A 21342-nucleotide genomic window follows, 5' to 3' on the forward strand; every position below is an offset into this window, starting at 1 on the left:
CCGAGGTTAAATAAAGATGACCCTCGGGTTTATAACTCCCAAGGGAAAGGTTTAAAACAAAGGTTGGGCCTTGCTAGAGGAGTTTTATTCAAAGCAAACTGTCAAGGGGTCCCATAATCCCAACCGCTTAAGGAACGCAAAATCAAGGAACATAACACTGGTATGACGGAAACTAGGGCGGCAAGAGTAGAACAAAACACATAGCAAAAAGCCAAGCCTTCCACCCTTTGCCAAGTATATATATGCATTAATTAAAATAAGAGATATTGTGATATCCCAACATATCCATGTTCCAACATGGAACAACCTGCAAGGCACCTACAACTAGCAACGCTATAAGAGGGGCTGAGCAAAAGCAGTAACTTAGCCAAACAACGGTTTGCTAGGAAGGTGGGTTAGAGGCTTGAAATGGCAATATGGGAGGCATGATAAAAAAAAGTGGTAGGTAGTGCGACATAGCGATAGAGAGAACAACTAGCAAGCAAAGATAGAAGTGATATCGAGGGTAATGGACATCTTGCCTGAAATCCTGCAAGGAAGAAGAACGAGTCCATCAAGAAGACAAACGGATGCAGTCGAACGAATCCTCACAACTCCGGAACGAAACTGAAGCTAACGAGAGAAGCAAACCAGAAAGGAACAAGCAACATGGTAAACACACAAGCATAAACATGGCATGATGCACAACCAAGGATGATGCATGTCTGGTTTAAATATGCATGGCATGGCAAAGTGCACAAACAAAACTACAAGTTAAGTGGAGCTCAACATGTAACAAGATGCATGTTGACGAAACATCACATTCGATTATTTAGTTCACTCCCGGTTAGGTACTCAACAATATTAAATGTTGGTTAACATGGAAAGAGGTGAAGCATAAGTAAACTACACATTAGGCATTTTAAATGAGGCCGGAAACAACAACAATAATTCCGGAAAATCCCCATATGCATTTAGCAATTTAATGCAAACAAAAATTCTAAACATTTTAAATGTTATTATCATGATGCGGATGACATGTACAAGTTTTATGCAATTTTATAGAAATGTTACATGAGCATGTCATGAAGCATTTGTCAACGTGGTGGAAACAAAAGGGGTGCCACGGAAACGACAACAGAAATGATGCCACGGCAAAATTCCGGTTCCGGTAATTGAGATGCCGGTGCAAAAGAAAGTGTGACGGGAGCGTGTCATGCGATGAATGGTCGGGTGCTCCCGATTACCGGGTTCCCACGTGTCGATGGCTCAGAAACGGGTAATGCGCAAGCGATACATCGTGCGCGGCGAGCAACAGATACATGCAACCATCTCATACACACATCACATGCATACGGTCCACAGGTGGTTGTCTCGGCGTTATACCTTCGAAGCGTGCGTTTCGAAGCAGATCGAGTTCGTAGTGGAAGTAGTCATACACGGGCGCAGTGGTTAGTAGTGGTGCTATCGGTCCCCGGCGACGGAAGTGGTACATGTTGTAGTGGTACATGTTCGTTTTGGATAGGAACTTGATGAATCCGAGTAACTTGGGGTCGACTGTAGTTGTACACGACGAGGGTAGTGATAACCCACAAGTATAGGGGATCGCAACAACTTTAGAGGGTAGTGTATTCAACCCAAATTTATTGATTCGACACAAGGGGAGCCAAAGAATATTCTCAAGTATTAGCAGTTGTGTTGTCAATTCAACCACACCTGGAAACTTAGTATCTGCAGCAAAGTGTTTAGTAGCAAAGTAATATGATAGTGGTGGTAGCGGCAACAAAAGTAAAGACAGCAAAAGTAATGTTTTTGGTATTTTGTAGTGATTGTAACAGTAGCAACGGGAGAGTAAATAAGCGAGAACCAGTGTATGGAAAACTCGTAGGCACCGGATCAGTGATGGATAATTATGCCGGATGTGGTTCATCATGTAACAGTCATAACATAGGGTGACACAGAACTAGCTCCAGCTCGTCAATGTAATGTAGGCATGTATTCCGTATATAGTCATACGTGCTTATGGAAAAGAACTTGCATGCCATCTTTTGTCCTACCCTCCCGTGGCAGCGGGGTCCTATTGGAAACTAAGGGATATTAAGGCCTCCTTTTAATAGAGAACCGGAACAAAGCATTAGCACATAGTGAATACATGAACTCCTCAAACTATGGTCATCACCGGTAAGTATCCCGATTATTGTCACTTTGGGGCTAACGGATCATAACACATAATAGGTGACTATAGACTTGCAAGATAGGATCTAGAACTCTCATATATTGATGAAAACATAATAGGTTCAGATCTGAAATCATGGCACTCGGGCCCTAGTGACAGGCATTAAGCATAGCAAAGTCATAGCAACATCAATCTCAGAACATAATGGATACTAGGGATCAAACCCTAACAAAACTAACTCGATTACATGATAAATCTCATCCAACCCATCACCGTCCAGCAAGCCTACGATGGAATTACTCATGCACGGCGGTGAGCATCATGAAATTGGTGATGGAGGATGGTTGATGATGACTACGGCGACGAATCCCCCTCTCCGGAGCCCCGAACGGACTCCAGATCAGCCCTCCCGAGAGGTTTTAGGGCTTGGCGGCGGCTCCGTATCGTAAAACGCGATGATTTCTTCTCTCTGATTTTTTTCTCTCCGAAAGCAAATATATAGAGTTGGAGTTGGCGTCGGAGGGCATCCAGGGGGCCCACGAGGTAGGGGGCGCGCGGGGGGGGGCGCCCCCTCCCTCGTGGAAAGGGTGTGGGCCCCCTGGTCTTCATATTTGGCGAGGATTTTTTATTATTTTTTCTAAGACCTCCCGTGGAGTTTCAGGTCATTCCGAGAATATTTGTTTTCTGCACATAAAACAACATCATGGTAATTCTGTTGAAAACAACGTCAGTCCGGGTTAGTTCCATTCAAATCATACAAGATAGAGTCCAAAACAAGGGTAAAAGTGGTTGGAAAAGTAGATACGACGGAGACTTATCAACTCCCCCAAGCTTAAACCCTTGCTTGTCCTCAAGCAATTCAGTTGACAAACTGAAAGAAAGAAAGAAAAACTTTTACAAACTCTATTTGCTCTTGTTGTTGTAACTATGTCAAGCCATCATTCAAGTTTTCAGCATAAATCATAACTAACCGTATTTGCAATATTTCTCAGGTCTCACAATTACTCATATCAATAGCATAATCAACTAGCAAGTCATAATAATAAATCTCGGATGACAACACTTTCTCAAAACAATCATAATATGATATAACAAGATGGTATCTCGCTAGCCCTTTCTGAGACCGCAAAACATAAATGCAGAGCACCTTTAAAGATCAATGACTGACTAGACATTGTAATTCATGGTAAAAGAGATCCAATCATAGTCATACCCAACATAAATTAATAGTGATGAATGCAAATGACAGCTGTGCTCTCCAGCTAGTGCTTTTTAATAAGAGGGTGATGACTCAACATAAAAGTAAATGGATAGGCCCTTCGCAGAGGGAAGCAGGGATTTGTAGAGGTGCCAGAGCTTGGTTTTGAAATAGAGATAAATTGTATTTTGAGCGGCATAATTTCATTGTCAACATAACAACTAAGAGATGGCGATATCTTCCATGCTAAACACATTATAGGCGGTTCCCAAACAGAATGGTAAAGTTTATACTCCCCCTCCACCAACAAGCATCAATCCATGGCTTGCTCGAAACAACGAGTGCAACCAACATACATCAGGTCCTAGGGGGAGTTTTTTTTGCAATCAATTTTGATTTAGTTTGCATAAAGCATGGGACTGGGCATCCCGGTGACCAGCCATTTTCTCGTGAGTGAGGAGCGGAGTCCACTCCTCTTGAGAATAACCCGCCTAACACGGAAGATAAGGACAACCTTTGTTGATACATGAGCTATTCGAGCATACAAAACAGAATGAATATTTGAAGGTTTAGAGTTTGGCACATACAAATTTACTTGGAACGGCAGGTAGATACCGCATATAGGAAGGTATAGTGGACTCATCTGGAATAACTTTGGGGGTTAAGGATTTGGATGCACAAGCAGTATTCCCGCTTAGTACAAGCGAGGGCTAGCAAAAGACTGGGAAGCGACCAACTAGAGAGCGACAACAGCCATGTACATGCATTAAAATTAATAAACATTGGATGCAAGCATGAGTAGGATATAATCTACCATGAACATAAATATCGTGAAGGCTATGTTGATTTGTTTCAACTACATGCGTGAACATGTGCCAAGTCAAGTCACTTAAATCATCAAAGGAGGATACCACCCCATCATACCACATCATAATCATCTCAATAGCATGTTGGCATACAAGGTAAATCATTATAACTCATAGCTAATCAAGCATGGCACAAGCAACTACGATCTCTAATTGTCATTGCAAACATGTTTATTCATAATAAGCTGAATCAAGAATGCGGGACTCATCATATTTACAAAAACAGAAGAGGTCGAGTTCATACCAGCTTTTCTCCTCTCAGTCAGTCCATCATATATCATCATAATTGCCTTTCACTTGCACGACCAAACGGTGTGAATAATAATAAGAGTGCATGTGCATTGGACTAAGCTGGAATCTGCGAGCATTCAATAAACAGGAGAAGACAAGGCAATATGGGCTCTTTGGTTAATCCAACAATAATGCATATAAGAGCCACTTCAACAATTTAATTATGGTCTTCTCCTACTGACCCCCAAAGAAAAGAAAAGAAATAAGACTATTTACACAGGAAAGCTCCCAACAAGCAAAAGAAGAACGGGAAATATTTTTGGGTTTTCTTTTTAGTTATTACTATAGCAGAAAAATAAACTACTACTAATTTTTTTGTTTTTCTTAAGGTTTAACAAACACATAAGAAGAAAGCAGGAAAAGGAAACTAAACTAGCATGGATATTACAATGAAAAAGTATGAGCACCGACATCTAGCAATGAGTGTGTGTGAACATAAATGTAATGTCGGTGAGAAATACGTACTCCCCCAAGCTTAGGCTTTTGGCCTAAGTTGGTCTATGGCCACGGCTGGCCTGGCGGATATCCATAATAATAGTTGTTGGGGTCATACTGTGATGAAGAAGAATAGTTGGGATCATACTGATGTGCAACAGTTATCGCCTGCTGAGCTGCAGCGTGGAGTCAAGCTGCCTCCGCTCTCCTCTCATACTCTTCTGCCTCCTCTCTGGTAATAACATATCTTCCTTTTGCCTATGAATCAAAGAAGGCAGGAGCAGGGAGAGTAATACAGAAAACACATCGTTTATAAAAAAATTAACCGATATAAGAGAGGTGATTCAGTCCTCTCAACAAACTGGTGTGAAGCCATAGAGTTATAATCTAAATATGCAGGAGGCAACTCCATATCACCCTCACGATTGTCTATTTCAAGAAAATGAGCTAAGCGGGTTGCATAAATTCCTCCAAAGAAATCTCCATTATGTCTATTATGGTGCAACCTACGAGCTACAGTGGCTCCCATATGATAAGATTGGTCTCCTAACATAGCACTCCTAAGAATGCTAAGATCAGGGACACACATGTGACATGCTTCATCCTTAGCATTTATGCATCTGCTGATGAAAAGAGCAAAATAATGTATAACAGGAAAGTGAATGCTCCCTATGGTAGCCTGCGTTATATCTCTAGATTCCCCAACAGTTATACTGGCAAGAAAGTTTCTAAATTCAGATTTAGGGGGATCCCTAATACTGCCCCATGATGGAAGTTTGCATGCAAGAGTGAAATCCTCTAGGTCCATGGTATAAGATTTGTCATAAAGATCAAACATGACTGAAGGAGAATTACGCGAAGATGAATACTCAAACCTCCTCACAAATGAACTTGCGAGATCATGATACTGGGGGCATTTGTTAGCCTCAAAATCCTTAAGACCGGCCTTGCGCAAATATGATTTGAATTCTTCTTTAATTCCCGCACGGTCCATAAAATTTTCCGACGGCCATTCGCAAGGCCATACTGGAGCGTCTCTTGGTGGATCCTCGTCAGCATCGCTCATAGCAATCCTGGGTCCTTGCTTCTTAGAGGAACCACCTTGGAACATCTTCCTAAACATATTGTCCTTCTTTGAAAAATTCTGAAATTTTTAGTAACTTCAAAATAAAAGTAACCAAACTCAATTATATTGATAGTAACTACTCCTACGAGTGCCTAGAGCCTATATCAAGCATTAGAACTACTTGGAACCATATAAATTTGACATGCAGGCTCAAGAACATGGTCACCTATGCAGCACAAATTTGCAAAGAATAAAGCACTAGAACAAAAACTAATTGGACCAATGGAGGGGCCACATACCAAGGAACAATCTCCCCAAGCAGTTTTGCGAGAGGTGCTTTGAGCAAGGAGATCGAAAATCACAGCAAAAGTGGCTGGAACTCGTGCTCGAGTTGGTTTTTCGGGTTTGTGTGAGATAGAGGAAGAAGATGGGTGCTGGGATAAGTGGAGGAGGGCCACCATGGGCCCACGAGGCAGGGGGCGCGCCCTATAGGGGGGGGGGCGCCCACCACCCTCGTGGCCAGGTGGCAGTTCCTCCCGCGGTGATTTTTGCACAATAAATCCTCAAATATTCCCGAAAAAATCATATTAAATTGGCGTGTCATTCTAAGGACTTTTATTTTTGGGATATTTTTATATTGCACGGATAATCAGATAATAGACAGAAAAATACTATTTTTACTTTATTTAATATAAATAACAGAAAATATAAAGAGGGTACAGAAGTTTGTGCTTCTAGTTTCATCCATCTCATGCTTATCAAAAAGAATCCACTAACAAGGTTGATCAAGTCTTGTTAACAAACTCATTCCGATAATCATGAAACCGGAGAAATTTCGAATAACACTAAGTTACCTCAACGGGGATATGCACATCCCCTATAACAAGTATATCATATTTCTTCTTGACAGTAGGAAGAGGAAATTCAAAACCTCCAAATATAATCGATGGAATTTTTCCAATAGAGTTGATACTATGAACTTGAGGTTGTTTCCTCGGAAAGTTTACCGTATGCTCATTACCATTAACATGAAAAGTGACATTGCCTTTGTTGCAATCAATAACAGCCCCTGCAGTATTAAGAAAAGATCTTCCAAGAATAATAGACATACTATCATCCTCGGGAATATCAAGTATAACAAAGTCGGTTAAAATAGTAACGTTTGCAACCACAACAGGCACATCCTCACAAATACCGACAGGTATAGCAGTTGATTTATCAGCCATTTGCAAAGATATTTCAGTAGGTGTCAACTTATTCAAGTCAAGTCTATGATATAAAGAGAGAGGCATAACACTAACACCGGCTCCAAGATCACATAAAGCAGTTTTAATATAATTTCTTTTAATGGAGCAAGGTATAGTAGGTACTCCGGGGTCTCCAAGTTTCTTTGGTATTCCACCCTTAAAAGTATAATTAGCAAGCATGGTGGAAATTTTAGCTTCCGGTATCTTTCCTTTATTAGTAATGATATCTTTCATACATTTAGCATAAGGATTTGTTTTGAGCACATCAGTTAATCTCATACGCAAAAAGATAGGCCTAATCATTTCAGCAAAGCGCTCAAAATCCTCATCATCCTTTTTCTTGGATGGTTTCAGAGGAAAAGGCATGGGTTTCTGAACCCAAGGTTCCCTTTATTTACCATGTTTCCTAGCAACAAAGTCTCTTTTATCATAACGTTGATTCTTTGATTGTGGGTTATCAAGATCAACAGCAGGTTCAATTTCTACATCATTGTCATTACTAGGTTGAGCATCATCATGAACATCATCATTAATATTTTTACTAGGTTCATGTTCATTACCAGATTGTGTTTCAGCATCAGACATAGAAATATCATTTGGATTATCAGGTGGTTCAGCAATAGGTTCACTAGAAGTTTGCACAGTTCTATCATTTTTCTTTTTCTTCTTTTTAGAAGAACTAGGAACATCAATATTATTTCTCTGAGAATCTTGCTTGATTCTCTTAGGGTGGCCTTCAGGATACAAAGGTTCCTGAGTCATTCTACCAGTTCTAGTAGCCACTCTAACATCATAATCATTTTCTTACTATTCATTTCATCAAGAACTTCTTTTTGAGCTTTAAGTACTTGTTCTACTTGAGTGGTAACCATAGAAGCATGTTCGCTAGCAAGTTTAAGTTCACCTTTAATATCAGCCATATAATCACCCAAGCGTCTAATAATATAAGAATTTTCTTTTAATTGTCTACCAAAATAAGCATTGAAGTCGTCTTTCTTAAACATAAAGTTATCAAACTCATCCAAGCACGGACTAGCAATTTTAGTAGGAGGGACTTCAGTTTTATCATATCTATAGAGAGAATTTACCTTTACTACCTGTGCCGGGATATCGGGATCAGGAGGTTCTTCAACAAATAAATAATTGAGATCATAAGTTTCTTTAACAGGTGGTGAATTAAGACCATGTATTTCTTTAATAGGAAGTAAATTCTTAACGTCTTCAGCTTTAATACCTTTCTCTTTCATAGATTTCTTTGCCTCTTGCATATCTTCGGGACTGAGAAATAGAATACCTCTCTTCTTCGGAGTTGGTTTAGGAATAGGCTCAGTAATTGGAGCAGGAGTTGGCTCAGGAGGTGCCCAATTATTTTCATTTGTCAACATATTATTCAATAGAATTTCAGCTTCATCCGGCGTTCTTTCCCTGAAAAGAGAACCAGCACAACTATCCAGGTAATCTCTGGAAGCATCGGATAGTCCATTATAAAAGATATCAAGTATTTCAGGTTTCTTAAGAGGATGATCAGGCAAAGCATTAAGTAACTTGAGAAGCCTCCCCCAAGCTTGTGGGAGACTCGCTTCTTTAATTTGCACAAAGTTGTATATTTCCCTCAAAGCAGCTTGTTTCTTATGAGCAGGGAAATATTTAGCAGAGAAGTAATAAATCATATCCTGGGGACTACGCACACAACCAGGATCGAGAGAATTAAACCATATCTTAGCATCACCCTTTAATGAGAACAGAAATATTTTGAGTAAATAGAGGTAACTTGATCTCTCATTATTAGTGAACAGGGCAGCTATATCATTTAACTTAGTAAGATGTGCCACAACAGTTTCAGATTCATAGCCATAAAACGGATCAGATTCAACCAAAGTAATTATATCAGGATCAACAGAGAATTCATAATCTTTATCAGGAACACATATAGGTGAAGTAGCAAAAGCAGGGTCAGGTCTCATTCTATCTCTAAGTGATTCTTTGTTCCATTTAATTAATAACCTCTTAAGCTCATATCTATCCTTGCAAGTGAAAATAGCAGTAGAAGATTCCTTATCAAAAAGATAACCTTTAGGAATAACAGGCATGTTTTCATCATCACTATCATCATCGTATTCAGATTCAATAATTTCTTTTTCTTTAGCCCTAGCAATTTGTTCATCAAGAAATTCACTAAGGGGCACAGTAGTATCAGACATAGAAGCAGTTTCATCATAAGTATCATGCATAGTAGAAGTGGCATCATCAATAACATGCGACATATCAGAACGAATAGCATAAGCAGGTGTAGGCGTCGCAAACTTACTCATAACAGACGGTGAATCAAGTGCACAGCTAGATGGCAGTTCCTTACCTCCCCTCGTAGTTGAGGGATAGATCTTGGTTTTTGGATCTCTCAAGTTCTTCATAGTGTCCAGTAGATATAAATCCCAAGTGACTCAAAGAATAGAGCTATGCTCCCTGGCAACGGCGCCAGAAAAAGGTCTTGATAACCCACAAGTATAGGGGATCGCAACAACTTTCGAGGGTAGAGTATTCAACCCAAATTTATTGATTCGACACAAGGGGAGCCAAAGAATATTCTCAAGTATTAGCAGCTGAGTTGTCAATTCAACCACACCTGGAAACTTAGTATCTACAGCAAAGTGTTTAGTAGCAAAGTAATATGATAGTGGTGGTAGCGGCAACAAAAGTAAAGACAGCAAAAGTAATGTTTTTGGTATTTTGTAGTGATTGTAACAGTAGCAACGGAAAGTAAATAAGCGAGAACCAGTATATGGAAAACTCGTAGGCACCGGATCAGTGATGGATAATTATGCCGGATGCGATTCATCATGTAACAGTCATAACATAGGGTGACACAGAACTAGCTCGAGTTCGTCAATGTAATGTAGGCATGTATTCCGTATATAGTCATACGTGCTTATGGAAAAGAACTTGCATGACATCTTTTGTCCTACCCTCCCGTGGCAGCGGGGTCCTATTGGAAACTAAGGGATATTAAGGCCTCCTTTTAATAGAGAACTGGAACAAAGCATTAGCACATAGTGAATACATGAACTCCTCAAACTATGGTCATCACCGGTAAGTATCCCGATTATTGTCACTTCGGGGCTAACGGATCATAACACATAATAGGTGACTATAGACTTGCAAGATAGGATCTAGAACTCTCATATATTGATGAAAACATAATAGGTTCAGATCTGAAATCATGGCACTCGGGCCCTAGTGACAAGCATTAAGCATAGCAAAGTCATAGCAACATCAATCTTAGAACATAATGGATACTAGGGATCAAACCCTAACAAAACTAACTCGATTACATGATAAATCTCATCCAACCCATCACTGTCCAGCAAGCCTACGATGGAATTACTCACGCACGGCAGTGAGCATCATGAAGTTGGTGATGGAGGATGGTTGATGATGACGACGGCGATGAATCCCCCTCTCCGGAGCCTCGAACGGACTCCAGATCAGCCCTCCCGAGAGGTTTTAGGGCTTGGCGGCGGCTCCATATCGTAAAACGTGATGATTTCTTCTCTCTGATTTTTTCTCTCTCCGAAAGCAAATATATAGAGTTGGAGTTGGCGTCGGAGGGCATCCAGGGGGCCCACGAGGTAGGGGGGCGCGCCCTAGGGGGGCGCCCCCACCCTCGTGGAAAGGGTGTGGGCCCCCTGGTCTTCATATTTGGCGAGGATTTATTATTATTTTTTCTAAGACCTCCCGTGGAGTTTCAGGTCATTCCGAGAATATTTGTTTTCTGCACATAAAACAACATCATGGTAATTCTGCTGAAAACAGCGTCAGTCCGGGTTAGTTCCATTCAAATCATACAAGACAGAGTCCAAACCAAGGGCAAAAGTGTTTGGAAAAGTAGATACGATAGAGACGTATCAGGTAGTGGTACTATGCGTCAATTGTCGTGGTACTTGGGGTCTTCGGACTCCCGCCATCTCGTTCTTGTGACGGTAGTTGAACTTGGCATATCCGAGGGTACTTGGTGCAACCACCTAGTCATACTCAAGTCGAGGAGGAACTTGAAAAATCTAGTGTCCGGGGTCGTCGCGGTACTAGATATCTTGTGGGACTTCACGGTTCGTCGTGGTACTTGGCGGTCTCGATCGGGGCAGCAAAACGTAGTCGAACTTGGCGGACTTTGGTTCAAACAGCAACAAGCATCACAGGTGCATGTAGGCGGAGGCGACGAATCGGGACAGAGGAGCTTGGCGGATGCAAGCAGCAGCACGGGGCTGGCAGAGGCGATGCGGGGCCCAGACGGAGGGTTGAATCAGTTAACGGGCGAAGTGGGACTGTAGCGGCGGATGCAGCGGCTTGACGCAAGCAGTACGCCACGGCTCTGGGAACATGGCGGGGCGGCAGAGCCGCAGGGGAAGCCGAGATCCACCGGATCCTGGCGGAGCACACTGGTGGCAATGTCGGTCGGTGGAGAAGCACGGGGCGGCCACGACGATGGTGGTCAATGTAGAAGGTGGGGCCACGGGCAGCCATGGCCTCGACGAAGGGTTGGGCACGAGGCTCCCGCGGCGGAGGCGACAAACAGACGGCGGCCATGGCAAACGAGGAGGTAGGACGACGAGGTCTCCGACGACCTGCTGCTGGTTGGGACGATGAGGGATGGCGAGGGAGTGACTTGGGGCGGTGACGATGGGTGCAGGCGTGGCGGCGCTGCCGGAAGAGAGGCAGGCGATGGGAAAGAAGGGAGAGGCCATGGATCGGGCGCTGGAGCTCCTCTCCTCAACATGGTGGTGGCGCGAGGGAGGAGAGGGAGACGAGTAGCCGAGGGAGAGGGAGAGGGGATCGAGCGCAGGGAGATGGGTATCGAGCAGAAGGCGGCGGGCAGAGGGAGAGAACGAGAGGAGGGGGTCAGTACCTAGGGTTAGGAGGGGGTGGTTTGTCCGGCCTGGGTGCGGGTGTCCTAGGTGGGCCGGCGTGGGAGGTTGGGAGGCCCAGGAGGCTGGCGGGCGCAAGCTCTCTCCCCCTCCCTTTTATTCTTTAGCAGAAATGTATTAGCGAGAAGAAAAGGAAATAGAAAGTTAGGGAAAATAATTTGAGCGTGGGATTTATTTTATTGGACTCACAAAAAAGAGCTTGATCTAAGAAAAATAGGAGTGGGCATGAATGAAAGATTAAATTCAAATTCCTTTGAATTTAATCCAAATGGTTTGAACTAGGACGGGTTTGAGAAGTGTCCAAAAATGTTGAGACTTTCGGAGGAGCCTCAATAAATGGAGAAGGAATTGTCGGCAAGGTTTGGGGATCAACTCGAAGCAGAAAAGGCATGGGGTTATTTTTGCATGTTAGTTATAGTTAATTCCAAATCAATGGAATATTTGATATAGCTCCCTAATATTGGGAGGATATGTTATAAAGAGGAGTCACCATGTGAATTCCCTCGATTTAAATAGATCAAAAATCTATCAATTAATTTAGTTGAGTTTAAAAAATGAAATGACATGATGGCATGATGACATGATGCGATACAAAATAAATGGAGCAAGCAAAATGAAACACACAGTGATCATGAAATATATGGGAGTCTTCTGGAGCGTCGGTCTTGGGGCATCACAAATTAGGGCAGTAGTTCCTAGGTAGGTTCATCTAATTAGTTAGTAAGAACTAGGGCAGTAGTGTTTAATAGAATTAGTAAGAAAATTAATAGAACTAGTTGAACTAGTTTATTTTTAGTAATAATTAGTTGAATTAATAGAACTAGTGTATTTTTAGTAAGAAAATTAATATAACTAGTTGAACTAGTTTACTTTTAGTAAGAACTAGTTTATTTATATTTATTGTAAGTTTATTTTTAGTAAGAACTAGTTTATTTTTATTTATTGTAAGTTTATTTTTAGTAAGAACTAGTTGAATTAATAGAACTAGTTGAACATGTCGCATTTGTTGTTATTTTTTAGTTAAAGCAATTATTCCCGCATCGATGTCGACGATGCCTATCCCGCATCCTCGTCATTGACTCGGCGGAGACACCTGCTTAATTGGATGGGCCATGTCCGGGACTGGGCTCCGCTGGGCTGGTACTGGGAGGTGCTACCTACCGGGGGCGCGGCTTGGTGAGGAGCCAGCCCTTCGTTGACCCAAACCTTCTTTGGTGGCGGTCGTGTGGGCCAGTGACGGTGCAGAGGCTTGACGACCCCACGGAGGTGGTACGTCACCGTGTTAGCGAGGAGGACGCGCACGTCCGTCGCTACATGGTTGCGTTGGAGCGCAGGTTCTCCAATACCTGGCAGGTTCTTCAGGGATCTCACTGGAGCTATGATCCTGTGATGGTTCCTTCTCTTTGGGTGTCCACCGCCCGCGTCGATACCCGTCGTTTGCTAGGGTTTTAGTTGTATTAGTGATGTTATATGTATGATACTATTCGAGGTGTATTCGTGATAATATTCGACGATGTACGGACGCAAGAGATGATTTACTTTTCACTACTGCAGGATGCTGCTAATGCGACACTATGATCAGAGACCCTTCGAGAAACTGTGTGCGATGCCATAATCACAAACGATGCTGTATGAAAACCGTCAGGAATGTGTAAAACGTTTGCGATGACGGATGCATCAAACACGGTTCAGGTTTAAGTTGCGTGTGTGATGAAGGGCATACTGTCCAGTTCAATGAACTGTTTGCGATGAGGAGGAACAAAAGAAACATGCAGCCAGATGAAGGCGTGTGCGATACACAGCATATGGTTCACTCAGATGAACTGTTTGTGATTAGGCAACACAAAAAATGGTTAGCCAGATCAAAGGTGTGTGTGATATACGGCATGCGGTTCACTCGGATGAACTGTTTGCGTTGACACAAGAGAACAGAAACGGTTCAACTTAACAAGATGTGTGTGATACGCGGCAAACAGGTCTGTAATCAGAAATGTGTCTGAAGACCGATAAGAACACAAATGGTTGCTGCTAATAAGACATGTGTGTTGTGCGATGGGATTGCATACAGAACAACAACATATATATATATACACACACACACTTATAAGGACATGCTTGCATAACCAAATTAAACATCCACTTACATAGGTAGCTACTACAACCATGGCATTTGCACACACCAAAGTAAACTATTACATGCATAATTACATAGGTGGCTACTACACACATGACATTTCCACACACACCAATAAAGTAAACTATATATTACATGCATGATTAACTAGCATAAACGATCATCTAATCATCATCTACTTGTTGTGACGCTTGCTCTTCTTGTGCCTCGATCCGGGCACGTCGATTCGGGTAACGAGGCACTTCCTCATGTCAACGATCCGCCTGTGCATATCGTAGCATGTGTACACGCTCTTGGCCACGAACCTAAGGTGAGGTTCATCCAGTTGCCGCATCCAGGCCTTGTGGCAGGATACAGGACTTGTTCTCTGGGCATCCTGCTTCATCTTTTCATAGTAGGGGTCGATGATGGCTGAGGCGAGATCGACCAGGGAGTCCTGCTTCGTGCTGTGTCGGTGTCAAAACCGGCGGATCTCGGGTAGGGGGTCCCGAACTGTGCGTCTAAGGCGAATGGTAACAGGAGGCAGGGGACACGATGTTTTACCCAGGTTCGGGCCCTCTTGATGGAGGTAAAACCCTACGTCCTGTTTGATTAATGTTGATGATATGGGTAGTACAAGAGTAGATCTACCACGAGATCGGAGAGGCTAAACCCTAGAAGCTAGGCTATGGTATGATTGTATGTTGTCCTACGGACTAAAACCCTCCGGTTTATATAGACACCGGAGGGGGCTAGGGTTACACAAGGTCGGTTACAAAGGAGGAGATATACATATCTGTATTGCCTAGCTTGCCTTCCACGCCAAGTAGAGTCCCATCCGGACATGAGACGAAGTCTTAAATCTTGTATCTTCATAGTCCAACAGTCCGACCAAAGGATATAATCCGGTTGTCCGGATACCCCCTAATCCAGGACTCCCTCAGTAGCCCCCGAACCAGGCTTCAATGACGATGAGTCCGACACGCAGTATTGTCTTCGGCATTGCAAGGCGGGTTCTTCTCCATCTTCCGAACGTTGGTAAAGCAGTGTCCGGTCCCATGAATGTTTGGACCTCTTGGCTTCTGTGCCCAATAAGGGCTATCTCCCATGCGTCGAATGAATACGAGACGCCAGGGCGTTTTTACATTCGCCCCCCGAGCCAAATAAATAAATTGTCTATTAAAGGGATGGGGATCCTTAGATCCGATCCATACCATCCTCCCCGAGCGAGAGTCCATCAGAGCGCATTCCGGAAAGATCCATTCCAGCATGGCCGACCTCCACAGCTCCTCCTCCCGCCCCTGAAGCCCTAAGCCCGGTGATTGGGAGAGGTGTTCAGTCCCACACAGTCGTTTAGTCGAACTGCAGACTAAGGGATTTCTCCCTCCGGCGTACATGGTGCCCGTTCGAGCCGGGCTTGCCACCTATAATGGCGGGGAGCAAGCGGAGAGCTTTCCCTGTCCCTCTATGGGGGAACGGGTCTACCTTGTTCCCTATCTATTAAGGGGACTCGGATTTCCAATTCATCCGTTCCTCCACGGGCTCCTGGAGTTCTACGGCCTCCAATTACACAATTTCACCCCCGCCTCCATCCTACATATCGCCGTCTATATAGCTCTCTGCGAGTTGTTCCTGGGCTGCGAGGCTCACTTTGAGCTGTGGAAAAGGCTATTTTGCCTCGTCCCTCACACATAGAGGGGGTCACTTTATCAAGTGGGCGGAGCTGAAATATGGCGCATCACCGATACCGGATACCTGTCTGGTACTCCGAAGAAGTCACCCGAAGACTGGCCTTCAGAATGGTTTTATATGGAGGACGTTCCCCTTCCGGACCCTGTTCGGCGGGGTCTTCCTGAGTTCAACAATGCTCCTCTGAAGAAACACCGAAGTTGGCGCCCACGGAGCCCCTAGGTGGAAGACAATGGAGAAGTCCTCTATCTCATGAACCGAATTAAAGCACTGGCTCGATCAGGATTGATAGTAATTGAAGTTATGTCGATTTGCATAATGCGGGGAGTGCAACCACTTAAATATCGTGGGCACCCCTTGTGGTGTTATAATGGGGCAGATGACGCCACCCGCTGCGGGCGTAAGGGTCCGGACAATGCTGCCGCTTTAGCGAAGATTCTGTCCGAATTGTTCAAGGGTGAGGAAGAGGAGTTCACCCGCATCAAGCCACGGGATGGATTCTCCATGTACAATCCTCCAAGCTGGGTAAGTTATATCTCCCTGCTCCCATTTTTCCCGCATTCTTTGTCATAAGTATTCACCTTGCCATTTTGCGGCAGGAACTGTGAAAAGCCATAAAGGAGGCCAGCAGCCCTTCTCCACAACCAGAGGACCCTGACCGGGCCCTCGACTCCGGACTTGAAGAAGATCCGGTTATATTCGTGGAGCTGATAGACCGGCAGTTCTATCAGTTAAGCTGCGACGATGCCATGGTGGCCATTACGGCCGACTATCCCGGACTGCTCCCTACATCGCACGTAAGAAAAACCAAAAATCCCAACTCCAAAACTAGGATCCCCTTTTAGACACTTCACCCACCATATACACATGGCATTTTTACAGGGAAGGCATTCGGGACGCCTTGCCGAACCCGCAGCAACACGCCAATAGGAGGCACCGAGGCCGGGTGGGCCAAAAAGGAAGGCGGTCAGGATGGAGACGCCGGCGCAAAGGTATAACAAACCCCGCTCCGTGGTTGTCGTCTTTCTCGAAAAATAATGACGCCCGTGTTTCTTTAACAGAAAAAACGCTCGCCGGAATATGTCCGGCAATGTTACTAATCACGCTTCCACCAGTCGGGCGCCAGGACCGGACATAGAGGCGGAAGCCGATATGGGGCGGGCGCCAGATAATCCTCCTATAGAGGACGCAGATAGATTATCCGCTACAAACTCAGAGGTGGAAAGCGCCATGAATCATAGGCGCCACCGGGCCGTACTCCGTGACGCTTGTTTCTCACCAGAGGCATTTGATGCCTTCAATTCTGGAGAGGCGTACCTCTGAGCTGCTCAAGATGGTCTAGCCAGAGCCACGGATCAGTATGTAAAGGATGTACGGGTAAGTAAATCTGACGATTTATATGTATCAGTAGCCCCTGAGACTTGAAACAGTTAGCAGAACTGATTTAAGGATCATCCTTATTGTGCAGGTTCTTACAAAGAAGAATACTAGGCTGTCACATGAGCTAGAGGAATGCAAGACCCGACTACGGGCTGCTGTGGCCGCATTGCAGGAACCGAAAAAGTCGCCTGCTGGTAACATTTACTTTAAAGGATCATGGTTGCCATATAATGTGCGGCATGGCTGCAGATCTAACAACAGATGTTGCAGATGAATCCGGAGAAAATCTGGAGGACCAGCATGTTATGCGACAGCTAGAGGCTGGCAAACGCGTGCTGACTGAGGTTAGGCGGGAGAAAAACAATCTCCAAGACGCCAATATTAAGCTGAGCGTGGAACTAAAATACGTTCGGGGCCAGCTTGCAGACTCCGAGAAGGAGAATAAGCGGCTTCGGCGCGGCATTTTCAGTAAGTGCTTGAACGAATCCTTTTAAAGGAGTTCGGCGAAGAAGCCGACTAATAGCGTTATGTCTGTAGGTATGCTGACGGGTCGTCCCGCGGAGGAAATGCCCCGGGTCTGCGGGTGATCTTCTATCCGAGCTGTCACATCTGCACGAACAAGTTCGGCAGGTGATGCAGGGTGTTGCCCAGGCCTTGTGGCCGTCCGTCTCCCTGCCAGAGGGCGTTGCAGAGCTTGCGGAGAAGCTCAAGGGAGCACGGCGGCGCTTCCGATTATGGAAGATATCAGCCTGCCGACAGGGTGCCAGAGAAGCCTAGGCCATGGTGAAGACGCGGTATACCAAGGCAGACCCAAATCACATGGCCGAGGTCGGACCTGTGGGGCCCGACGGAAATGAGATCCCCGTTAGCTTAGTTTATGGGCAAGTAGAATTAGCCGCAAAGTATTCCCAACAAGATTGTAAGCTAGACCGCCTGTTGGATGGTATAGAAGAAGAATTTAGTCAGTCTGCATGACTATGTAATTAAAGTGACATGTATAATGCCTTCTAGCCGGATTGTAGATCATTTGTCTTGGCGGACCTTTTCGCTTCAACCTCGGGACCCGATAGTCCGGAGTGTATCCGAATACCCGCTCAGTTATATAAGAACCGGGGTATGCGTGGAGACCAGGCGTAGGGGTCATTAGTGCTTGAACAGACAAGTGCCCAACTAGTTATGTTATATTACATAGGTAGTAAGAAACATCTTCCAGGGAGAATAGTTCCGTTAAGGGTTCCTTTCCCTGGGTAAGCATGCCCTAAAGTGCATGTCCGGACTGCGATAGGAAACGCAGGAAAAACATCTGGGGGCAGATATGGACAATAAATAAAAATCATCTTTTGTTCACCGACCGAATATTCCCTTAAGAACGCTAGCTTTCGGCTTCACCCAGTCTGAGGTACACATCCGGCTGACCCGGCAGTAACAATCGCAGAGGTGCTCCCCTTATGCCCTAGCCGAATTAACGGGAACGTAGGGCATAAATACAAGAGCCAGGCAACCCAGCTTAGCCAAAACTTAAGTCATATCGATGCATGTAATGGCGAAAAAAGGTACATGCGGAAGCATGACACTGTGCGGGGCCTGAGGCCCAGATAAATAATTAAGCTTCTGTGAAAGAAGCCCCCAGGTATGATGAGCGCGGCTAGCGCATCTATAATGTGAAAGCGAGGCACAAGTTGGCCCTTGAAGGCCTAGAGAAAGAATAAAAGAAAGGAAGAAAGAAAAACAAGACAGATAATGTATATGCAAAAATGGACAAAGGGAGGGGACGAACATAGAGTCCGGTGCTAGGCGTAGAATCTTCGGAGCCTGGCCGCATTCTATGGGTTCGGCTCGAGTCGACTAGTCGATGCATCCCGTAGTCAGTACGCTCCACCAGTCAGAACTTGGTCAATAATGAAGGGACCTTCCCATTTGGGCTCGAGCTTGTTCTTTTTCTTATCCGGCAGGCGTAGAACTAGTTCGCCAACGTTATAAGTTTTGGCCCGTACTTCTCTGCTTTGGTATCTACGAGCATGTTGCTGATAAAATGCGGAACGGGCTTTGGCTACGTCGCGCTCCTACTCCATGGTGTCCGGACTGTCCTACCGATCGAGCTCGGCTTCTCTTTCTTCATACATGCGCACTCGAGGTGAGTCATGAATTATGTCATAGGGCAAGACTGCCTCTGCGCCATACACCATAAAGAAGGGTGTATATCCAGTAATACGATTCGTCGTGGTCCGCAACCCCCAGAGTACGGAGTCGAGCTCCTCTACCCGGTGCGTGTTAGACTCCGTTAAGGAACGCACTAATCTGGGTTTAATGCCGCTCATTATAAGACCGTTTGCTCGCTCGACTTGACCGTTGGTTTGTGGGTGATAGACTGAAGCATAATCGAGCTTGATGCCCATTTTGCTGCACCAGAGTTTTACCTCATCGGCTGTGAAGTTTGTGCCGTTGTCAGTGATGATGCTATGGGGGACGCCATAACGGTGTACGACCCCAGATATGAAGTCTATCACTGGTCTGGATTCGGCTGTTTTAACAGGTTTGGCCTCTATCCATTTGGTGAATTTATCCACCATGACCAGTAAGTATTTTTTCTTGTGGGTTCCCCCTTTAAGGGGTCCAACCATGTCAAGCCCCCAGACCGCAAAGGGACACGTAATGGGGATTGTTTGGAGGGCGGTGGGTGGCATGGGCTTCGATTTGCAAAGAGCTGGCAACCGGCGCAACGTTGGACCAAGTCCTGTGCATCTGCCCGGGCCATTGGCCAATAGAATCCTGTACGGAAGGCCTTGCTTACAAGAGCCTGGGCTGCGGCATGTTGACCGCCGAGTCCGGCATGGATTTCTGCCAAAAGGTTCCGCCCTTCCTCTTCAGAGATGCACCTTTGAAGGACTCCGATAGTGCTTTTTTTATACAATTCTCCCTCGTGGACCCTGTAGGCCTTAGATCGCCGCACTATGCAACGTGCCTCATTTTGGTCCTCTGGAAGTTCCTGCCTAGTTAGGTAGGCCAGGAATGGTTCTGTCCACGGGGCGATAATGGCCATTATTACGTGGGCTGAAGGTGTTATTTCGTTGGAGGAGCCTCCGATTGTGTCAGAGTATTCGGTATCGGGCATTTTGGTCGGGTCCGTACTATTGTTACCGGTGTCCCCTTCCCATACTACGGATGGCTTGAACAACCTTTCCAGAAATATATTGGGGGGGCCGCATCGCATTTTGCACCGATGCGGGCGAGGATATCCGCCGCTTGATTGTTTTCCCGAGCCACATGGTGAAATTCGAGTCCCTTGAACCGAGCTGACATTTTTAGGACGGCGTTTCGGTAGGCCATCATTTTTGGATCCTTGGCGTCAAAGTCTCCATTTATTTGAGATATTGCAAGGTTTGAATCCCCGTGCACCTCCGGGCGTTGAATGCCCATGTTGAATGGGAGGAGCTCAATAGCCCATTTGGCAATCCGGCCCGTAGCGTCGCGGTTGTTTATAATATCATTAAGTGGCACTTCCGAGGCTACTGTAATCGAACACTCTTGACAGTAGTGTCGCAGCTTCCGGGATGCCATGAATACCGCGTAGGCTATCTTCTGATAATGTGGGTACCGTGATTTGCATGGAGTGAGGACAGTTGATACATAGTATACCGGCTTTTGAAGAGGGAATTTATGTCCGCCAGCTTCTCGTTCGACGAGGAGCACTGCGCTTACAACTTGATGGGTTGCCGCAATGTACAACATCATTGGTTCACCGATATTTGGCGTGGCCAGGATTGGGTTGGTTGCCAAAATGGCCTTTATTTCTTCCAATCTGGCTGTGGCAGTGTCCGTCCACTCAAAGTGTTCGGTGCGCTGAAGGAGGCGATAAAGGGGTAAAGCCTTTTCTCCTAAGCGGGAGATAAAACGGCTTAGAGCCGCCACTCATCCTGTTAACTTTTGGATTTGTTTGAGGTCGGTTGGGGTAGCCAACTGTGACAAAGCTCGGATTTTGGCCG

This window comes from Triticum urartu, chromosome 1 (assembly GCF_003073215.2).
Source record: "Triticum urartu cultivar G1812 chromosome 1, Tu2.1, whole genome shotgun sequence".
Classification (NCBI taxonomy): domain Eukaryota; kingdom Viridiplantae; phylum Streptophyta; class Magnoliopsida; order Poales; family Poaceae; genus Triticum; species Triticum urartu.